This window comes from Dipteris shenzhenensis, chromosome 15 (assembly GCF_047967505.1).
Source record: "Dipteris shenzhenensis isolate YYH24624 ecotype China chromosome 15, Dip_SZ_1.0, whole genome shotgun sequence".
Taxonomy (NCBI): Eukaryota; Viridiplantae; Streptophyta; class Polypodiopsida; order Gleicheniales; family Dipteridaceae; genus Dipteris; species Dipteris shenzhenensis.
In genome coordinates this window covers 55,446,111-55,452,269 of record NC_141610.1, presented here as the reverse complement: position 1 = coordinate 55,452,269, position 6,159 = coordinate 55,446,111, and the positions used below count along the sequence as shown (strand labels likewise).

The 6,159-nt window shown below is 43.4% G+C and overlaps 1 pseudogene; it reads left to right on the top strand.

Annotated features, from left to right (window-relative positions):
- Positions 1-824: 824 nt before the first annotated feature.
- Positions 825-4,161, top strand: LOC147894014 (protein RDM16 pseudogene; annotated as a pseudogene).
- Positions 4,162-6,159: the final 1,998 nt, after the last annotated feature.

The window sequence follows — 6,159 nt, the reverse complement described above, 5'->3', positions numbered from 1 at the left end:
ACTCCATTCATTTAGAGCTAAATCTCTTCATTATTAATGGCATTTAATAAGTTGAAACTATGGAGCAACTCAAATGGTAAAACCCATTTTCCATTCCATTCAAGAAGATTAACAAAGATGACTAATACCTGTCTAATTGCTATATAAAGGAACATCCATCAACATCTTCTAGCCACTTGTGTATGAGTAATATCACTACCTTATTAGTCACTTGCTTCTTTGGACTTTACTTCATCCATACATAGTTTTGTACATCCCACGTTGGGTCTCTCAGAATATGCTTTCAAAGAAAACCTTAGCACAATAGATAGCAAATGTGAGCTTTGAGTAAGTCACGTGCTTTAAAGTTTAGAGCTTCAAGGACCCGATCTGAGGGTCTTCAATAGATTGGCTACAGACAAGCTTTCACTCTCTCATCTTTACGAGTGTGTTTAAGTTGTTTATTTGTTGTTTGTTTACAACTTCTTCTATTTAATATTGGATTTTAAAACCCTTGAATGCTCTTTGAAAATTTCCCTTTGTTTGGACGTGATAGTCAAGGTGAAGTATGAGTACAAATACACAATAAACCTGCAACATTTTCTTTTTGACTTTTAAAAAGTATTTTCTCAATTTTGTAAAATCATCAAAAATTTCGGCAATTTAATTATATTTTAGCGAAAAAATCTCAAGAAAAACCGTTTTGCTATGAATTATTTTGTGTGTGTTGTACTGAAGTTGAAGAGTGTGCACAAGATAGGGTCTTGGGGCTTGAACTAAGGATGGAGCACATAAACAACCAAACGTTTTAAGGACTTTGGCCTAAAAACTGTTGTTATGAAAAATGCTTTGTGTAACCCAACCCCTAAGTTTGAGAAAGGGCACAGGGTTTCCTCTATATAGCCGTAGTCATAGCCATACCCATAGACACAGCTCGGCTTTCTAGTTCTGCCTGGCATTCTTTGCTCATAGCCCTCTCTTTCTTCTCCGTCATGCAGTTTGCCTCCGATTGCGCAATAGAGTTTGCCTGAGAATTCGCTCAGTGATGTTGGACTCGAATGGCGGTGCTGTACAAGGACGGAGCGAGCTGTATAAGAGAAAGAGTGACGACGATGGTTACAGGCAAGACGACAGAAGAAAGAAGGTCAGGGCATTTGATGAAAGGCTCCACAGACAAGAGCGGCCTGAAAAAGAGCGAGGAGAACGAGACAGAGGAGTTGAGAGAGAGAAAGATCTGGAGCGGGAGATGGGGGGATCGGAAAAGCCGGGAGGGAAGAATGAGGGAGAGCGGGAAAGGCACAGGTCCGAAAGAGGTCGTAGGGATAGAGATAAGGATGAGAGAGAAAAGGAAGTAAGGCTGAAGGATACGAATAGGGACAGAGAAAAGGACAGAGAAAGAAATGTCAGGAACAGAGATAGAGATACGGAGAAGGAGAGTTCTAGGGGTAAAGAAGCGGAAAAGCAAAAGAATAAGGAAAAAGATAGGTCTTCGCACAGCAGGACTAAAGATCATGATCGACATCTTGACAAAGAGAGGGACAGAGAGAGTGCTGCGGCTAGGGAGATGGATTCCAAAGCTGTGGAAAGAGAGAAGGATTCTAGGGAGGGAAGTGGTAAACCTGCGGAAAGCAAAGAGGATCGTGGGGACAAGGACTTGGGAGACGAACACCGTCACTCGAAAGGAAAAATGGAGAAGGAAGTCTCCACCGATGAAGCAAAGCATGACAGTGACGGACATCCCTTGAAAATTTCCTCGTTTCAGGATTCTGATATGACAGATCCAGCAAACGGGTCCATTCAAGGTAACGGTAAAATGCTTAACGTGGGAAACTCCAGTCCGAAGAAGGATGGAAATGCAGCTCAACACACAAAGTATTCAAGTCTCAGCACTCCAACCGCAGTTGCTAAAGCTAAAAGGGCATTGGAGATGCAAAAGTTGCTTAGTGACAAGCTTAAGAGGCTGCCTCAGGTAAGCAGGACTGCAACTCAGAGCTCTGTTGTATCTTCCCCTGTATCGGCACCAATGGTTTCATCGTCACCAGTTGCTACGCTCACATCTTCTCGACCTACAGCAGCCCAAACACCCGTTGGTGTTGATACTGCAGTGTCCGGAAGCATGCCTGCGAATGCAGATTTGCTGAGCCCAGGTTTTCACTTCCTTCCCAATATGGTTCCCAGCTTTCCTGGATTAAACCAAGGTATGGCACCCGTGCCAAACTACGAAGCTCTCAAAAGAGTTCAAGAGGTTGCTAATCGCCTTGGCATCCACCAAGTCCCAGGATCTCTGCCATTTCTGGGTATGTTTTCAGAACAAATGACTGACGATTTTGGAACGGCTGGACATCATAAAGGTGCAAAAGCACCAGTTCTTCGACTTGATGCACAGGGCAGGGAGATTGATGAGCATGGGAATGTGCTAGAGCGGACCAAAATCAGCAATCTTAGTACTCTGAAGGTGAATATCAATAAACAAAAGAAGGAATCGTTTCAAATTCTGCATCCGGAACTGGAGGATGACCCTGTAAACAATCCATACTTTGATTCAAGTATGGGAATTGATAAGGCAAAACTGTTAAGGCCTAGAAGGCCATCGTTTCAGTTTGTAGAAGAAGGCAGCTGGTCAAGACAGGCTGAGATGATGAGGTTAAAGAGCCAATTTGGGGAGGCACAAGCAAAGGAGATTAAACTGAAACAGGCTGTGCTTGCTAAGGCAAAGGCTGAAGCTGATATAAACCCTAATCTTATTGAGGTATCTGAACGTGTTCCTCTCAAAGAGAAGCCCAAGGATCAGATACCTGATGTAGAGTGGTGGGATGCTGTGCTTTTACCCTCTGGCAGTTATAGCGAGGTAACCAGTGGTATACTGAAAGTAAAGATGGAGAAGTTGACCATATACGTGGAACATCCTGTACCTATTGAACCCCCTGCTGAACCGGCACCTCCTCCCCCGCAGCCTTTGAAGCTCACAAAGAAGGAACGAAAGAAATTGCGTACACAGCGGCGATTGGCAAAAGAAAAGGACAGACAGGAGATGATAAGGCAGGGTCTCCTAGAACCGCCTAAACCGAAAGTGAAAATGAGCAATCTCATGAAAGTTCTTGGGGCAGAAGCTACTCAGGATCCAACAAAGCTGGAGATGCAAATACGTGCTGCGGCCGCAGAGCGTGAACAGGCTCATGCTGATAGAAATCTTGCGCGCAAATTGACCCCAGCTGAAAAACGTGAGAAAAAAGAGAGGAAGCTTTTTGATGATCCAAACAGCATGGAGACTGTTGTTTCTGTTTACAGAATCAATGATTTGTCCCACGCCCAAACCAGATTCAAGGTGATCATCAATGCGCAGGAAAATAGGCTGACAGGTTTTGTATTGATTTGTGACACCATGAATGTTGTCATTGTGGAAGGAGGATATAAATCGATCAAGAGATATGCCAAATTGATGCTACAGCGGATCAATTGGGCTGCAACTGTGAAGGAAGATGACGAAGCAGACAAGGAAGGCTCGCAGGAAGGAAATAGATGTGTTCTTGTATGGCAAGGCAGCGTTGCCAGGCCAAGTTTTGAAAAGTTTCTAGTTCAGCAATGCCGGACTGAAGCAGCTGGTCGAAAATATCTGGCAGATGCTGGAGTGGGACATTATTGGGATCTTGCAGCCAATTTTGTTGAGTAGCAGATCCTATTAAGAGCCTGATGCTTGTTTACCTGCTTGTTTACCTGCTTTGCTCTATTTTAACCATTTGTGGTACCTTAAGACACATAAATGACATATCACAAGTGCCCATCAGAGCTATGTTTGCAAGAAGTCGTCATTCTGGGTTGTCTGTGGTTGGTGTTTGCACAGTGTGAGCGCATGCTGTGTTTGTGCTATAATTGTCACTTATCTAGTCGCTTATCAGGCTGCCTGGCTTGGTAATTTCCTTGGACTTGGATTGTGTCAAATAGCTTCTTTAGTTACATGCAGACATTAGTTTTTGCATCTGTCTGCTGGTAAAGTGTACAGAATATATTACCTTCTAATTCATTGCTTTTGCATGATGAATTCAACACAGTGCGAATCTTTTGCCTCAAGAGGGTGATCAGCCCTAACCTTTGTGGCTAGACTGTTCAGATATTTGTTCTGCCTATCTTTGATGAATTCATTGCAGGCTACATGTTTTACCATAGTATGAGATCAGATTTGTGGGTGGTGAGGAGACGCAGGAAGATCCCTGAGCACAACACAATTGCAATGTCAAGGCTTCAAGTGAGGATGAAAGCAGGGTCAGATGAGGTCCCATTAAAACTAGAAATGTTTCTTTCGTTTAGACGGTTACTTTCCTAGTCCAACTCTGAAAGTACTCATTTGTCACAACACAGTGCGAATCTTTTGCCTTCAGCCCTAACCTTTGTGTCTAGACCGTTCAGATATCTGTTCTGCCTATCTTTGAGGAATTCAATGCAGGCTACATGATTTACCATAGTATGAGATCAGTAGTTCAGATTTGCGGGTGGTGAGGAGACTCAGGAAGTTCCCTGAGAACAACACAATTGCAATGTCAAGGCTTCAAGTGAGGATGAAAGCCGGGTGTCAGATGAGGTCCCATTAAAACTAGAAATGTTTCTTTCGTTTAGACCGTTACGTTCCTAGTCCAGCTCTGAAAGTAATCATTTGTCACAACTTGATGTAGAACTGTCAAGCACTCTGTTTGACCGTAAAGAATAATTAAATTCTTCTACATCTGCATTCATTCCAATGTATGGAATTGTTTTTATCAATATTTTCGAAAACACTTAGTTTTCCTTTACATTGTGATATATGGACAATGCCAATTATGAGGTCAGAGTCTAAAGGCTTGGTATAATACTTTCTGCTTGAAGAGATATCATTTATATTTGTTAAGGTTTTGACGGCCAGGGCATCCCTATGGCTACCACTGGTCCCAGGAATTGAACATTTTCATCTGTAATACATGCTCTGTCACCTCTCCTTTGTTGCTAAGGCCTAACATGGGTAAGGCAGCTCTTTAGACTCCAGCACACACCGGTCAATGAAGTTTTAGTGAGGGCTTGGGGGCTTGAGGCAAGCCCAGGTTTGTCAGGGCCCTGGTATCTTCTCTGCTCCCATGATAGCAGTGGAAGTCCACACTTGAGGTGGCACTGAATTCATAAGGTTGGGGGAAAGAGTTCTCCGTGGGTTGTTTGGTGGGTGTAAAAGTGCCTACACAGAAAGCTGTCTCTCAAAACAATTTTTTTTTCACATCTCTATAGCATTATGTCAGATTCAAGCCATCTATGCAGGCTTTCAGAGCACTCTTTTTCTTACTCCCCCCGCCCCCCCCCCCGGTACTGCTTGAACATTGCAATGGTTGATTTTTTCAAAGTAAGAATTGGGACAAATGGATGTATTTCTAGAGTCTTTCCAAAAGATATTTGAAGTACACTCTCAGCAATATTTAGTGAAAGAAAGGGACCCGTGGGTGCCCGTGCTAACTATTGGATGCGGAAGCGTGGAATGCTAACTTCGCGCATGCACACAGAGAGAGAGAGAGAGAGAGATAAAATGATTCTATATCAGTCTGTGTGAGACCCTTCGGCATCTATGGCACTGGCGATCACTATTAACTAATAGTGATCTCTTACATCTACAAAGTAGATATTATAGAACTTGCTATGTAGTAAGTACTTGTTGAGCTAGCTTGTGTGCTAGCCCTAGTATCGTGTTGCAGTGTTCCAAAACCTCTATTAAGTAGCTCCCTAGTTTTTTTAATTGCTGATCCAGCAGATTTTGTATAGGCTCTACATTTTAGTACATGCTGCTCATTTTCCACCTTCCCTGTGGAGCAGATTTTGCAGATCCTGTTGTCTTTGGGGATTCTGGGTCTTGCCCACCTGCCCCTCTCCCCACACACACACACACAAAGAGACTTTATTGACGTCTACGAAAGACCAAATGGTCTATGAGACTGAAAAGAAACCAGATACAATGATATCTAAGGGTGGGGCCACTAAAATGGGCACCCCATGCCTGTGTATTACCGTCTTTGGGAGGCCCCGCGGGCCTACGAGTCAAAAGTACAGTTCAATGGTAACTCATATAAGCCACTGTGGGCTGAAGCGAAGGGCTTTCTAAGCATCTTGCTGAGTGCTAAGCTACAAAAGCTCAAACTAAAAAAGTACTCAGAAACTACACACACAGAAATG